The sequence below is a fragment of the Triturus cristatus genome, chromosome 6 (assembly GCF_964204655.1).
Source record: "Triturus cristatus chromosome 6, aTriCri1.1, whole genome shotgun sequence".
NCBI lineage: Eukaryota > Metazoa > Chordata > Amphibia > Caudata > Salamandridae > Triturus > Triturus cristatus.
Genome location: NC_140589.1, coordinates 1,187,682,443 through 1,187,698,748, shown reverse-complemented (window position 1 = coordinate 1,187,698,748; position 16,306 = coordinate 1,187,682,443).

Here is a 16,306-nt window from a genome sequence, read left to right as displayed (position 1 = left end):
AGAAAACCTGGATGACAGATTGGTTCTAGGGCTCAGGTTTCTTGAAATGCCCAAATGTCATAATTATCAATGAATGCAGACCATTCAGAAGAGGGAGTTTTGGAGGGGAGACCAGCAATATTCCAGCAAGCTAGTGTTAAATTAGATTTGGTGAGCCCTTGGATGTAGATATTGGAAATGTCAGCAGAATGCCGAACGATGTCCTCATCCATAACCACCTGTCTACATCCCTCGCTAAACGTTGGAAGCCCTGCAGGTGGGGGGGTAGAAAGGTGGTCCTCCTCTGCTACACTGATACAATCCACCCCACTAAGGTCGTCTTCCACCAAGTCTGGACTTGTCCCTTGTGACTGAGATGTGTACTAAGCCCCCCCTAACATACAAGAGGAGCCCCTGAAAGAGCCAGACCATGAATTATTTGTCGATGGCTCTTGTTTAATGATTGAATGAGGAGGACTGAGTGCAGCCTATGCTGTCTGTAAAGTATCTGGGGTCATTGAAGCATCCTGATTACCGGTTGTCAAGTCTGCACAAGTAGCCGAATTGGTGGCCTTATTAAAAGGCATGCAAAATTGGGAAAAATTGGAAAATAACCATATTTACAGACAGTCAGTATGGTTACCGGGTTGCGCATGACTTTGGTCAGCTCTGGATGTAGAGGGAATTTCTGACTTCTTCAGGATCCCACATACGAAAGGAGAAATTTGTGAAAGAATTGTTGGAAGCAATACAATTGCCAAAAGAAATAGCAGTTGTCAAGTGTGCTGCTCACCAGTCAGGAAATGACTATGTGGCGCCGGTAACCGATATGCTGACCAGATTGCTCAATATTGTGCGAGAAATAATGTGGCATTGAATAAGAAAATTGAAAAAAGGGGAATCAGCTGCCAACTTATGTTAATTCTCAGCTTTTGAAACATGGGAAGAGGTGAGACAGTTACAGGATGAGGTCGAGGCAAGTGAAAAAGAAAATTGGATAAAGTCAGGTTGCAATAGGAGGGCAGAAGATGATGTATGGGTGTGCTCTGATGGCAGACCAGTAATGCCAGACTGCTTGCTCTCTCAAATGGCAAGAATGTATCACGGGGACACTCATATAGGCAGGGATGCAATGATCAGACTATTTAGACAAAATTGGTATAATCCAAGGTTCAGGGTAGTCACAGAGAGTCTTAGCCAGAGATGCTTAATTTGTCAACAAATAAATCCAGGCAGGAAGACAGTAGTCAGTTGGGGAAAAATTGGGAAAGGCAGATGGACCATTCATAAGACTACAGCTTGATTTCATAGAATTACCACCAAGCAATGGTATGAATAATATCCTTGTCATAGTGTGTTTGTTTTCACGATGTGTGGAGGCATACCACACTAGGAGAAATGACAGTCTCACAGTTGCAAAATTGCTGTGGAGGGAGTGGATTCCTCATTTTGGTTTTCCAGTAACTTTGGAATCAGATAGAGGACGTCATTTTAATACAGAAATGATTCAATTAATCTGTGAAGCATTCAAAATTGAACAAAAACTGCACTGTGCATAACACCCAGAGGCTTCTGGAGTGGTAGAGCAATTGAATGGCACAATTAAGTCAAGATTGGCAAAGGTTATTAGTGATCACAGTATGGCTATTCCTAACAGTAGCAGTGCCTTATCCCATGATCACAGACAAGAAGAATGATACAGATACTAATGAAAAGACAGCTACCATAAAAGGAGATAGAGTACAGCTTCAGAAGCAGAAGGAGTCACATACCATCATTTACCTTTAGCGTATGGTATTTCATGTAGTATACTGACAAGTCTATTTTATAGAACAGGAAAACTTCAATATTACTATTCAAACTTAGACGTATTTTCAGAAATTCCTATTAGAAAGAATATGAATCCAGTACATAGTAGTCCAGATGCACAGTTCATGGGTGAATTTTATTTTTCTCAAAAATGAAGTCTATAGATATAGTAAAGACACATAAGAATAACCTAACATGCATATTACGTGAAGAAGAGAAGGTTTTTTTTAATTTAATTGAAGAAAGGAGGCAGGATTTCCAAAGAAAAGCTGCTGAACAGAAACCTCATATACCACCATGGGCTGAGAAAGAGGGAATTTATACAGTTGGCAAAGCTCATGCTGCGATGTCCCTAGACTTTGTAAAGACAGGGAAAACCTGCCTCCATAGATTAAAGACAGACTGTAATAACGTATTTATTGGTTCCAGTGAATGTGAACATAACTTTCTGATTCTGGGAGGTTTGGAACTAAAAGCGGGAATAGATCCAGTATTTCCAGGAGTTTACTATGTGTGTGGAACTAATGCTCATTATAAATTACCTGCAGAGTGGTACGGTAGTTGCTATTTTAGGATTGTATTTCTGAAAATCTATCACGTAAAAAGAATCACCGAAAGCAAGCAATGAAAACACTAATGAATTACACGTATAAAGAGAGATAGTTTTTCAGAAAGAATAGGTGACCTTTTTGATGCATTGATACCTTCAGTGGGAGTCATTTTAAATTCACATAGAATCTGTCAATTGTCAACAGAAGTTGATCGTCTTTTGACTGATACTGCTGGAGGTTTCTCGGTGATGAATACGGAAATTATTTATTTTATTTTAAAGTTTTATAGAGCGCGAACCAGACCTGTGAGTGTATCAGAGCGCTTTACAGGTTTGAGGGTGGTATACAAAGCGTTAGGAAGGGAGGGAACAATTGGGTAAGATAGGGGATACATTCTACATTATACAAGAAAAAGCACGCAGTCTAAGGTCCCGGCTACAAGAAGAATAAAAAGTTAAAAATAGGTAGACACTTATAAAAGAAGACACGCAGTCTCAACTCTTGGGTGGTATACCCAGGAGTGCAGTAATAGGTATCCTCCGTGGAGCCGTGGATGATCTCAAGGTGACGGGTGGAAACATGTCGCTACGGTGATTGAGATGAGGTATTTTCCCATTAAGAAGGTTTTGGTCTCCTTTTTAAAGTGTGCCAAGGACAAAAGTCTTCTGATGGCAGGTGGGAGGGAGTTCCAGATTCTTGGAGCACCCCCAGAGACGGCCCGATTGTACATTTTTTTCTTCCATACGCGGGCTGGTTGCAGCAATAGGTCTTTGGCAGATCAGGAGTTTCTGACTCCTCATGATATCACGAGTTTATGGGCGAGAAAAGCAGGAGAATTGGAGTAGAGAGCTTTGTGAGTAATGCAGGCCAGTTTAAATTGAATTCTGGCCTCTAGGGGAAGCCAGTTCAAAGTTTTGAGGTGGGGAGAAATGTGGTCGAAAATGATTGTAATTAGCTCGATGGTTTTAGAAAATCTACTTGCGCTTGATATATTATTGGCAAAGGAAGGCTAAGTCTGTAAAATGTTGAAGGTGCAACACATTCAACATTATTACATTAACATTATTACATACCTGATAAAAGCAAAGAAATCAGAGGATATATTAGGAATATTAAAATACTTCAAACAGATTTGAAACCACTGGAGGTTGACAGTGGTTGCGATTAGGTCTATGGTTTTACAAAATCGACTTGCGCTTGATATATTATTGGCAACGGAAGGCGAAGTCTGTAAAATGTTGAAGGTGCAACATATTCAACATTATTACATTAACATTATTACATACCTGATAAAAGCAAAGAAATCAGAGCATATATTAGGAATATTACAAAACTTCAAGAAGATTTGAAACCACTGGAGGTCGACAGTGTATGGGAGAGACTAACACAGAGTATATCTTCAATAGGGACTTGGTTTACTAATATTGGGATAGGTATTATAGGTCAGGTAGTCTTTCCATTAGTTGGTATAACAATAGTAGTTTTTATAATAATAATCTGGTGTAAATGTTGTAGAAACAAAGGAAAGGGAAGAACATATGAAGTAAATGGAAAGGGAAAGAAAAGAAAATATGAAGATATTCAACTAGAAGAAATGGAAGGGAAGTTATACAAAAGAAGGAAAGATATGAAAAATCAAGATGAGAATAAGAACACAAATGGAGGAAATTAAATTGAAATATGCTAAAGTTGGCATCTGATTGGGATAGGTGATTTGTGATGGCTCAAAATGCCATCAGAGAGGGGATTGATGGAGCAAGGACTCGTAGAAAAGAGACTTGCGTGGAAGCAATCTTCTCGTTTAACCTACTAACATGGTATTAATTACGTATTGTGTAAAACTAATATGCACCACATCAAAATAAGGGTCAGAGAAGCTTGCCTATGTGTTTACTAATGTAAATAACTCGAGCAAAGTTCTAAAATGGCTGCTAAAGGAAAATCTTTATTGCGCATGTGTCAACTACATCTACGCAGTAAGACGAGCTGTCGCTTGGAGGGAAATTCTTGCGCATGAGCAGAAAAGACTAATATGGCGGCTTGAAAGCTCACATGCATGACATCCGCTTTGCTTAAAATAAACCAAGCTATTTTACTAATGCTAATGCGGGGAAAGCATTAATAAATAAATGGGATTAGAGTAAAAATGGGTGGTATACACTGAAATAATTTATTCTCGAAAATAATATTGGTCTTTCTGACTTTATTAGTACGCATTTGGGCCTTTCGTGAGTGTCCGGAGTCTGTTAGACATGTGACCTCCACGCATGCCTGTTTAAAGCGAGCTGGAAGAGGGACGATATTCTTGAAGGCGATCCAAGGACACAAAAGTTACATACCCTGGGAACAAGCACTGAAGACCTCTGGGTGAATGGATGCTCATGACAATGTTAAACAAATGTTTCTAATAAGATGTGAATACAGGTGGGAAATAAGGTTTGAATAAAAATGTAGGGGTTGGATCTATGAATAATGGGTTGTTAGACTAATATGATATATAAGCATGGTGTGATAATCTTCCCCCTTGCCGGTCCAATCAGAATTAGTATTTTTACGATATTGAAACATTAATGGGAGGTACATTAATATCGAAGGGTATAATTGAGGTAATCTTAGTTAGTTAGTCAGACGGAGATTTGCTGAATGCTGCAGAGCTCGGGATGCTGTCAGAGTAAAAAGATGCTGATGAAGAATAGAACGCAGAACCATCTATCTTCAATTAATTGATTTAGAAGATGATCACTGAAGAATCTCGAGGAGGAAGAGAGTGTCAGAGAGGGGTGCTACGCAAGCGTCGGTGTTAGGTCATCTATCCCCTCCTGAATCCTGTCCTGAAGCCTTTGTCGCCTGATCTTTCCCGGGGGACCCTTAACAGCCCTTTGGCTAGGGGGATGGTTTTCACACCATCCTAGGTAACTATTAATTCTGTGAATGTGCAGATGTTCTTTTCTCTCTGTCCTCTCCTTTCTGAGCATGTCATTGCAAAAGTATAAAGTATGTGTCTGATGATTAATTAATTGAATCTTCCTTTCTAGGAGTGACGGAGACTGTGTTGTACTTTGAGGTGGTTCACATGCAACTAATTTAGATAAATATTTAAAAATGCTCCCGAGTTTGTGGTTATTTCATTACAATAAGAGAAATAATTCATATAATTTCACCATCAACCAGTTCAACTAATGGTCCATCGACCAGAGAAAGAACTTTTTGATCCGTGAACGATTAGTTGAGAATAACAGGGGACTAGTCTTGAAATAGTAGAAAATCATAAACTTTGACTCCAGCGGTTTTACTAGGCTGTGTGTATGTGTGTTTATGGGCCAAGGTGAGTATATGGTATTGGAGTATCTGTTGCTGGTATGCCGCTGGATCATGGTGACCAAGTAGTGTTCTTGAGAGGCATTTTTTTGTTGGAAGCGGGAGTCTTAAATGAGAAGATTGCTTGAACTGCGTCAGTATTGCATGGCAACACAGAACCAAGGACTCTTAATTGAAATTGCACCAATTAATACTAGAGGTTATTTCAACAAAAGCTTACTTCAATAAATGTACCCAGGCAGCATTCTCAGGGAACACCCAATGAAGGTTTAACAGACTCAAATGAGGGGTCTCCTATTTAGCATTATTTCTATAGATAATGCTCTCTCTTACTCAAACGATGCCATTCGTAGCTGTCCATTGCTTACTGGGCAACCATGAGGAGGAAATGTTATCTTTAATGAATATGTCTGTGTATAGCTTACATAAAAATAAACAATTCCTTAAACATACATGATATTCGCATGACTTGCCTTGGTGTGTCCCTCTTGTAAAATGATTGAAGAAGATTGTGTTGCACTCACCCTGAAATTCACACAAATGTTTGCCTAATGTTAGTTTTCTTAGGATTTTTCTATAAGCCACCAAGGTTAGATAGCACTGACTAGTATAGGAACCTGATCATCCAGTATATGGGTCTGGGAATGGCCTACATGGGTTTTGAAGGGTTTACGAACGGCTGATTCTGATGTGCTGCCAGACCATGATGTGAATGATTATTTACGGGGGAGATCTTTCTACTCCACCAGACGCACATCCTTTTCAGGGAGCTACTGAGGATTCTGGTCACCTGTTAGACAAACTGACTGTGGATGGAATGCTATCGTTTGCGGACACAGGCTCCTCTTTGCTCCCTTTGCATTTATGTTGGAATACAGCACATTAGCTCAGAATTCTAATTAAAATAAAATTCAGGAAAATGGAGGTATAAAGGAGAAACTGGGTGATAATTACTAGATTTCTTTATTTGGACTTTAGATGTCATTGCCATATTGGAAAGGTGTCCAGTAAAAGCTTCTCATCTGGACTGGTCCAGGTATATCCGTATTCCAGCTGTCACCGCGGGTCGAGGCTGCCCGTTAGGCGGTGGTCAGGTCTTGTCAGCAGTTTGTTTTACTGCTGTGATTAAGATGAATTTCGATTATGAAATGGCCTTGGAAATGAGATTTGGTAATGGAGTTATGCTTTTATTATTGAATTGCTACAGTAATCTTTAGAACAACCGTTTCTCCACACCTGCATTATCTCAATTTGTTGATGATGTTTTAGCTACCTTAGATTTGAATACTCCACCAAAATGTATATTTTAACTATGGGTGATTTCAATGCAAAGTCGGGCTTACATCGTGTTAAACATGCAGCCAAAAAGTGATGGAGTAGCCCATAAAGGGTGCGCCTGAGTGGTGGTGGTACAAGTAACTGTGAACCAGAAAGTTCAACACAGACATGCTCCTAACCAGAGGCGTGTCACTAAATCTCGATTGACATGTGTCTACATCCTTAGTAAAGTGAAGAAAGAATTTACATTTTAGAAATATAACAAGCCTTTCCACTGTGAAGGCATTGATTGGACGAAAAGCAGAAGTTTACAACAGTAAGTGGTCAAAATGTAACTTGCCATTCTGTGTACAAAGAACACAATCTTGGGATCAAAGAAGGAAGTGAGGGTCATGTGCTGCATCCACCATTACTATAACTTATGAGGGCTTTACCTATGCTAATGAATGAGAGATCAGAAACGTTACTATTTATGGGAAAAGAACTGCATGTGTGTTAGAAAATGTTATTGTAAATCCGGGTAGTAAGCGTCAAGATCGTAAAACATTATTTTGAAGATTGCTAAGGCTTTTTTGTAAATCATAGAATACCCAAATCCTCGGTCGAATTTACTTGTTGTTCACACTCCTTTTAAAAGGTTGTCGGTATCGACTCATTTCCCGGGGGGCGACTTTAGCTCACAGTCTGCCCTGAACTCCAAATAGTAAATCTTTTAGCTCTGTCGCTTCAAACTCCACTGTTGCAATAATTGTGTCAGCAGTCAGCAATCACAGTCTTGTTTCTCATTAGTATTTCAATCTACATGTCCACCCCCATAGTATCGCCATTGGCACCCCTCAGTCCCGCCTCCACAAGACTACGTACCCAATAATAACACACACACACGCTGTTTGGTTGGGTAACAAATGCTGCAGGTTTATTACATACGCCATTATGTAATAGGTGGGTTATCTTACGGGCGATCCAAGGGCAGGCAACCAACTGGGCCGCCTGCCCGCCTGATGAGCCAGGCAGCACTGGAGCAAACCCCGCCTTTGCTGCCATCCAAGTGATTCTCTTACAGGATCATGTGACCGTTGGTAACTGCTACTCACGCCCTTTCACGGGGCGGAGCGTCGCATGGCAAACCCCCGGTTGTTCAGGCCCACAACCCCCCGAAGGACTAGCGGGGCACCGACATGGCTTCGAGGACCCTCCCATGAGGCTCCTCGGATTTGGCTCTGGCACCCCCTATGGTGCCACGCAGAGGTACCCTTGGTACCGGCCTGCTTCCAGATCGCCCTGTAACTCCGCCTGCAATGAAAAAAGAAAACATTACAACATTCTCACCCCCACCTGTACCACCCCGCCGGGAAAGCGGTAGGGAGGGATGCGGCGTGCGAGGCGAACAAGAGGTCGCCAGCATGGTTGGGGAAGGCTATATAGCCTCCCCCCTCGCCAAAGGAGGCCCGGAAGTGACACCCCTTGCGTCACTTCCGGGCAGGAGAGAGGAGGGAGACACCGGCCGGCGTCCCCACCCCCCAAAAGGGGGGGGCGGGGAGGGGTGACCGGTGCCCAGGCGATACTAGGGCACCGACCGCTCTAGCGGTCGGCGGCATTCTTGTGCACAGCAGTGCACAGGATATCATTTCAACCTGACCGCTAACCATTACTATAGCCCAGCATATAGGGTAATAAACACAAACAGCTCTGAACAACTAAGGTCAGCTGTGCAAGAAGCATACGTTGTGCGGAGTGGCTGGTAACTGGGTAGCCGTTTACATGCATTGGTCACATTAGGAGGGAGGGGCTGTGGCTCAGTCGATGTAATGTACTGCTCTAATTTGACATTTATTTTATCTTCAGTGATACCGATCCAGCGCAAGACTGGGAAATGGGGAACAACATATACCGATATCCTCCCTGCGTCGCAGACCCGTCATCATGTACACTCATTCATACATGCATTAATTGGTTGGGCCCATAACCCCAACTCACACACGTCACCATTCACGAGTCTACACACACAGGAGGGATGAGTAATTCAAGTGCTGGACATGTGGGGGAGCACCTTATAACCTATAGAGAGAGAAATGTATTTCTACAAAATGTATACACTAACATCCGTCGCCTATAGATCTCTAATCTTAAACATCAAGGCACTCCACCCACTTGGTCGGCGGACCAATTAGTTGGATTGGTTGATGGTGATTTAGAACCAGCTAAAACACATTTTAAGAATCAGAATCCTTATTTCTCTTAATGAAAAACCACAAACTCATATTTTCTTGTTAATCAATATTTGTTTATCTAAATTTTCATAATGATTCATATTAGCATTTTGTCTCGTCAAAGTTCAGAATTTCTTGCTCAATTTAAGTAAATCGCAGAACATCATATTTACCTAACTTGGCTATTTGGAGTCCTCTAATTCATTGGCTCTGCATAACCGAGTTTGTCGTAAATTGTCCGAATAAAGCAGGCTAAAACTCAAAGTCCAAAGTCCTCTGCTCAGCACGTTACAGTCCCCAATTTTATCAAAGGACCAGAAATCGTGCAAGCATCTACCATAGCCCGTGGATTTGGAAAAAGTTTGCAGTCATCAAAAAGTTGGGCAGCATCTGGACCATCAAAAAAAAAAAAAACTTCGTAGTCAGGAAAGAGTTTGTGATGATAAAGAGGAAGAGTTGAAGTTTCTCACTATCCCACTATTCTTTTATAGTAAAAAACAGTTTACCTTGATACATTTTTAGGACAAGAACAGTGGTGATTGGCTGGTTGAGTGGTAGGGATCGTCCGATTCTTATTCCCAGATTCTCAGTACAGTTCGAGGGGTGAGGTCACTTGTCAGCTAAAGTGTCGGCTTGTTCCGGTTTACTGTAAGGTTGATTGTTCCCCTATCTTGGCGGACCACCAAATTCTTATCCTTGACCGGGAACATGATGAGCAAAGGTCGCTAAGAGGTTCACGATACTGTTCGCACATGTGCAGTTCACTCCGCGCCTCACAAAACAGTGGCCACTTCTGCGTGCGATGTCAGCGGCCATATTGGATTAGGCCCAGATGTCAACTTAAGCAAAACAAACACAAAAGAATAATTAATACATAGAAATGGTGATTCTAATGTTAACCCCTTACTAATCCCTCTTTGTGCTTGTATTCATCTAGCATATAGCAACATTTAAAGCCATTATATTCACCTTTTCCGATCCTCCACGACGATGCAACGTCACAAAGCAACATATATCATGCCATATTCTATTACCACATATACTATTCATTAATATGCATACAGATTTTAGTTAGAAGAGTTAAGCCATGCAAATAGCAAATCCCATGTGTAGTTTATGTTTTTATAATGTTGATTTGTATACATGCAACACTCGTTTAATAATATTATAGTTAATAGATTAGATCATTAGTATTTTCATGTAAGAATTGAGGAGGTATACAAAATGTTGCACTACCTGCTCCATCAATACCAATAAGGCATTAGTTTCTTTTTTCTGAGGTAATCACTCCATGGCTTGGTGAGGGAGTTTGTAAAAAGTTCACAAGTAGTGATGGAGCCCTAAATCAGGCAGATTCCATATTCGATTATTTGTGAAGCTGAAAGAATGAACATTTTTATGATACGAATAATATCTGGTTGCTCCTCTTTTATCACCACTTATTGTTACAAACCAATCAGTAGTATCTTCAGTATGTTTAATTTGATGTTTTCAAGTAGGTTACACAACTGCAAAAGCCCCACCCAGATCCCTTCAATTAGGCATAAAGTACACACCTACAGGCATTAATGGCTGTTAATTTCCCTCCCAACAATTATTAGCCAGAATGGCAGGCAGGGGGGGGATAGCAAGGAGGTAACAGTCAGTCATTATTGCACTGAAGGCAAGAGCACTAGGGCTACTCGCACTCATAGCCCACCCGAACACAAAATAGAGAGCTCAGTGGGTGCAGGAACGTTATCTTGCCTGAAATATAGGGGCATATGTACAAGGACTTAACGCCACCATAGCGTACATTTTTTGATGCTATGGTGGCTATTTTTATATCACCTTATTTAAAAGTTTACGCTAACTGGAGTTAGCAGCACTTTTCCAGCAAAAATGTGAATTTTAAAGATTACCACTTCTATTAACAAGAGTTAACGAAAATGAGATGCAAGGTGGGCGTTCCCATGCAAACACTACAGCTAACCCCACATTGCGATATTTACAAGGAATTCCTTGTATGGTGCAAAACCCAAAAACTGCATCTAAGTTCAGTTAGAGGCAGTTTTTTAAGACCAGAAAATAGCTGGTCATAAAATTGGTGTAAACACTTTGGTCCTCTTGTCAGAGTTATTGGTGCTGGACAGCACATCAAAGAATATTGCTGCGCTGCCCTGTGCCAAAATAAAAGCTCAGGAATGCACCCCAGAGTAACATAAGGTGCAGTCCTAGGCCACATACATGAAAAGTGTTGCATCGCTGCGACAAAACAGCATTGCAACACTTTCCACTGAGCCCTCCTTGTAACACCATTAATACACTGTATTTACTGTACAGCGCTTCATGTCGCTAGGATTGACAGATATGTCATTATTCCTGATGTATCTGTCGGTGCTAAAGTCACGCATTGCTTCAATTGTGACTCAACTCCAGTAATGCATGGGGCAGTCCTATCCCTATAGCACTGTGTCACCCTTATGTCTGCTATGAGGCAGGCGTAAGGTTTTGACGCAGTGGCGTCATAGAAGTGTTACAGTGAAATCTCATAGATTTCACTGCACCACTCCTACCAGACTTTGTTGCATGGGAACGCCCACCCTGCAAACATCCTACCTGATGCAGGTATAATGTGGCATAGCGAGCAACCAGGTACTGCCTGGTTGCCCGCTATATGCCAGTCCGAACTTGCTGTAAGCCTCCTGCTGTATAGCAGCTTTATTAGTTATTTCATGCATGGCTGTTGGGACCCCTTCCTTTGCTTTGCTTAAGGAACATATAAGTCGAATTAAACAAAGAAAGGTAAAAAAAATAAACCGTTCAGTTTGTAATTTTACTTGCTTGATGTTGCTTCCTCCTCAGCAAAATGAGGAGCTTAACAAGCATTCCTAAAATAGCTATTTCAGTGCATGAAGCCTCTGGAGTACCTCAGGGAATGGGGCAATTTTATGTTCCTTATATTTCAGGTGAGAGGAATTTTTTGGCCCCACTATCTCCCTATTTTCCCCAGTTCTTGTCCTTTGGCAGATTCAGATCTGTGGCAAACCCAAGGACACAGAGCTGGCAGCATTCAGGGCATCCAGGTACACATATAGTAGTGTCCAGCAGGATCTAAAAGATTCTGGAAAGTTGCCTTTGCATCTTGAAGGACAAAATGGCATTCTCAGAGGAGTTTCTGCCAGTGGAATTCCTACCATCATGAAAACTATGGGAAATATTTACAAGGGGATAGGACCACCAGAATGTCACTTTTAGCGTTGTTTTGGTGTCGCTATGCTCCATATTTATATATATATGGTACCCTTTCACGCAGGTATCTGATGCTGCCCCAGATTTAGAAGGATATGTAAATCTGAGGCAGTGCCCAAAACTAACACCATGGAAGAGCAGGCGTTATGATGCTGAAACAAGGAGACATACTTTTATTTCTCCTCGTTTTGGCTTTTTCTAAGTGGGCTGCATTTTCCAACACACATAGAAAGAGCAAAATGCTGTGAATGATTGTTTATGTGCAGGAAGGTGTACCTTCCTGCACATAAACAATCATTAAATAATGACAGGGTTCTACTTCTATGTGTACTGCAATCTTTAGCACATATAAAAGTAACAAATCGCCATTATGGACTGTTTATGAGCAGGAAGGGTCACCTTCCTGCACATAAACAATATTCACTGTAATGCAGGCACCCTTGCACTATGGTGCAATGGTGCCTGCGTTGGTGCTAGACAGTTAATTTTAGGGCCGGTGCTAGGGAAAACACAGTGGGACACTGTATTGTTGTAAATATGGCGCATCCCTGCATTTTGGAAATGTCAGAGTGCAGTGCTGCCAAATTTGGCATTACTACCCTCTTCTAAAAGAGACATTCTGTTTTTTTTCTCAATTGATTTCTTTTATGCTTTGACCTTTTTGTGCTGTTTGGTATTCACATTTTAAAAGTTTCTTGCACCAGGATTTCAAGATTTAGAAGAGTATCCATTATGTGTCAATATATGATGGGATTAAAAAAGTTTTTGACATCAAAAGCCCTAAATATTCAGGAACTACTTTATCATAGCATTATAGACAATTGTTGAGTGCTCTAATGTTGGTTAAAAGCTCTCTATTAACGTTTTAGGGCTTTAGTGATCAGTATAGCCTAATGTTAGATGACATATGATATTAGAACATTTCATCCACTGAAGGCTGACCGTTCTAAAGTAAGTAGGGAGAAATTGAGAGTAAATGATTAGGACATTGGAGAGTTTAGCTTTCATTCTTGGTCCTCTGCCACTCCCCTGTCTTCAAAGCCCTCTTAATGTTCTAATTAGGGATGACTGTCTGCAGGTAATGGTATATAGCAGGGGATAATTAACAGCCATTATTGTCCTGCCAGTGAAGGCAATATAACTATTACCACCCCCCACACAACAAAAGTAGCAAATGGCTCCATCACCCGCGATGTTCACTGTGCATTTTATAAATCGGACTGCTGATATACAGATGGCCCAATCATCCAAGGAAATGTATAAAAAACATTTGTTGGCATCTTTTCTACTTTTGTTTGGATAATTGTACTTAAATGATTTACTTTTCTTTGGCTGATTACAATTAGGTAACTACTTGTGAAGGATGTGAGGCGTGCACAGGTAATAGGTTCACAATTTCCCCTCACTGGGAACCAAGAACCCCAGTGAGGTGCTTGAATCCCTCAGTGTGGTGGAGCAGAGCAGTCCAAGGCCTATTCAGTGGATATGATGTGGACAAGTAACCACCATTCCCTAGCACACAATAATAACACTCAATAAATGATTGTCCAATCAGTGCTTTTGTTTTCGAAAAGGAAAAGTACATTTATTACACACACAGTACAAACTGCTACACATTAATTTACAAATATACATAAAGCTGGTGTAAATAACTTTGGCAACATTACATTTGATCCCTGCAGGGTCATGACCCTAAAATTCACAGCACTCCCCCTTCATGTACAATACAGTACATAACTCTATATTGGAGTGACAATTTATATCAGGTCAATGTTACAACATTTCAGGCCAGATGCACTTAGCTTTTTTTTAGCTCACTAACGGCCCAATTCGCAGAATCAGGCGGTTTGTGACCTGAAAAAAGCATTTTTAAATGTATAAAGCCCTATTTGCGGTTTGATAAGCTATTATCGAATCGCAAATTTGGTTTGGGAGTCGCCATTAGGAAGGGGCGTGCCAAGGGCGTCCCTGCCTAATAAGTCGGAGGGACATGTATGAATGTTTTTGTAACTGGAATGCAGTTGTAAAACAGTCTGACTCCGTAGAGGAGTTGGTAACCTATTCATAAAACGAAAGGGGTCCTCATGGGACCCCTTTCACTTTGTGAATGTGGGTGCCAACATTTTTTAAGAGTAGGCAGTGGTCCAATGGACCACTGCCTACTCTTAAAAAAATGAAAAGGCACTTTTAATTTTTCTTTTCTAAAGGCATCCCGTTTTTCTTTAAGTAAAATTGGCTGCATTTCAAAATAAAAAACTGCCTTATTTAAAAAGCAGTCACAGACATTGTGATCTACTGACCCCAGCAGTCCCTGTGAGTGCCAGCCTTTACCAATGGGTCGCAAATGCAACCTGCCTAATGAATATTAATGAGGTGGGTCCCTTTTGACCCACTGAAAATAACAGTATAAGGCAACTATTGTACATAGCCGTTTACGATTTCCTAATTGCAAATCGCATAAATTAGCTATTAGGAAATCACAAACAGAAGTCTATGTATATTTAGCACTTCAAGATTAGAATCACATGACATGGTAATACTTCATTTCATCACTGACTTCAGTAGCCATAGTCCCTCTGCACATATTATGAATAGCAAGCATTGCTATCAATTGCCCATGTTTTCAGTAATAAAGCATGACATTCCGCATTAGCAGTAATAAAGAATTACATCCTCTTCTGTACTAATTAAGAATACTCAGACATTACAATAAGGTGTTCACATCATCATTAATAAACCATTGCAGCCTCTCAAAAATATGAGTTACTGTGAGCATTAACAACCCTCTAAATGAAGCAATGTCATACCATCTTGAATGGTAGACGGGGCCCTGAGCAAGGGTAGGATGACCGCTAGTTGCCCGCCTACACCTCAATCGGAGCAACGAAGTGCTCTGGTCTATCCCCGTCAGCGTGCACTGGTTTACTAGGGGTCCCAAGTATACCCCAGTACCAGTCTACTAGTATACTCCCTACCGATTCTGGCTAATTTGACTCCATATTGCTAGATGGTAGTGCACTCAATACAATTAGTTCAACGGTCCTGATGAAGTGCCATTGACCCTTTAGGGGCATTTCGAGCACGAAACATGTTGACCGCTTACACCACATAAGCCCTTTAGAAACATTACTCCCAAATAAGGGCTCACACACAACTTTTAATCTAGGCTAGAGCTACCTAAATAATAAATACTTGACCTATGTAGGACTGCTCCATGCCTATTTTAACCCACCTTACGCCTCATGCACTACTCAGCCCCTACACCCGCACACACCTTACGGCTTCTTCAAAAGATCCCCAACAAAGAGCCCCGGCTTCGGGAGCCCGTCAGGCAGTGCAGCGCCGGCCTGACGAGGGGCAAATGCCCAAATGATGAAGCATGACATCCCTTGAGATGTTTGAGGGCATTACGAAGAAAGACCTGTCTTTCCCCCCTTACCTTAATCAAACTAGGAACTGCTCATCCTTCTTACACTAATACAATCTTGAATAACACTTGTCAATAAAGCACTGTTGCACCATTGTAAATCACACTTTTAAAATATAGCATTTTCTAATGTATACCATGTCTCTGTGTCTTCCTTAACAACCTGTAGGCCACAGAGCCTGCAACCACAAACTCAGCCCTTCAAGTGTGTACTCTCCCAGCTGTAGAGCTCAAGCTCCAGACTCAGGAGTGCTTAAAAACATAGCTTATGGAGGTCATCCTTCTGTAGACCCTCCAGACTTAGGGTCAGTACTTTTGGTAATTTTTCTGGACTTCTTGGAGGAAGCTGCTGCACTCCTGCAGTTGCCCCACACTCTTTTTATGTTGTTGGTAGTGGTTTGACATCGTGGAGCCACCACAAACTTAGGAAAGGCTTCCATCAGTTACAAGCCCTGCAGGGTATTGTGGGGCACACCCTCCTAAGAAGCGTGTATTTTAAATAG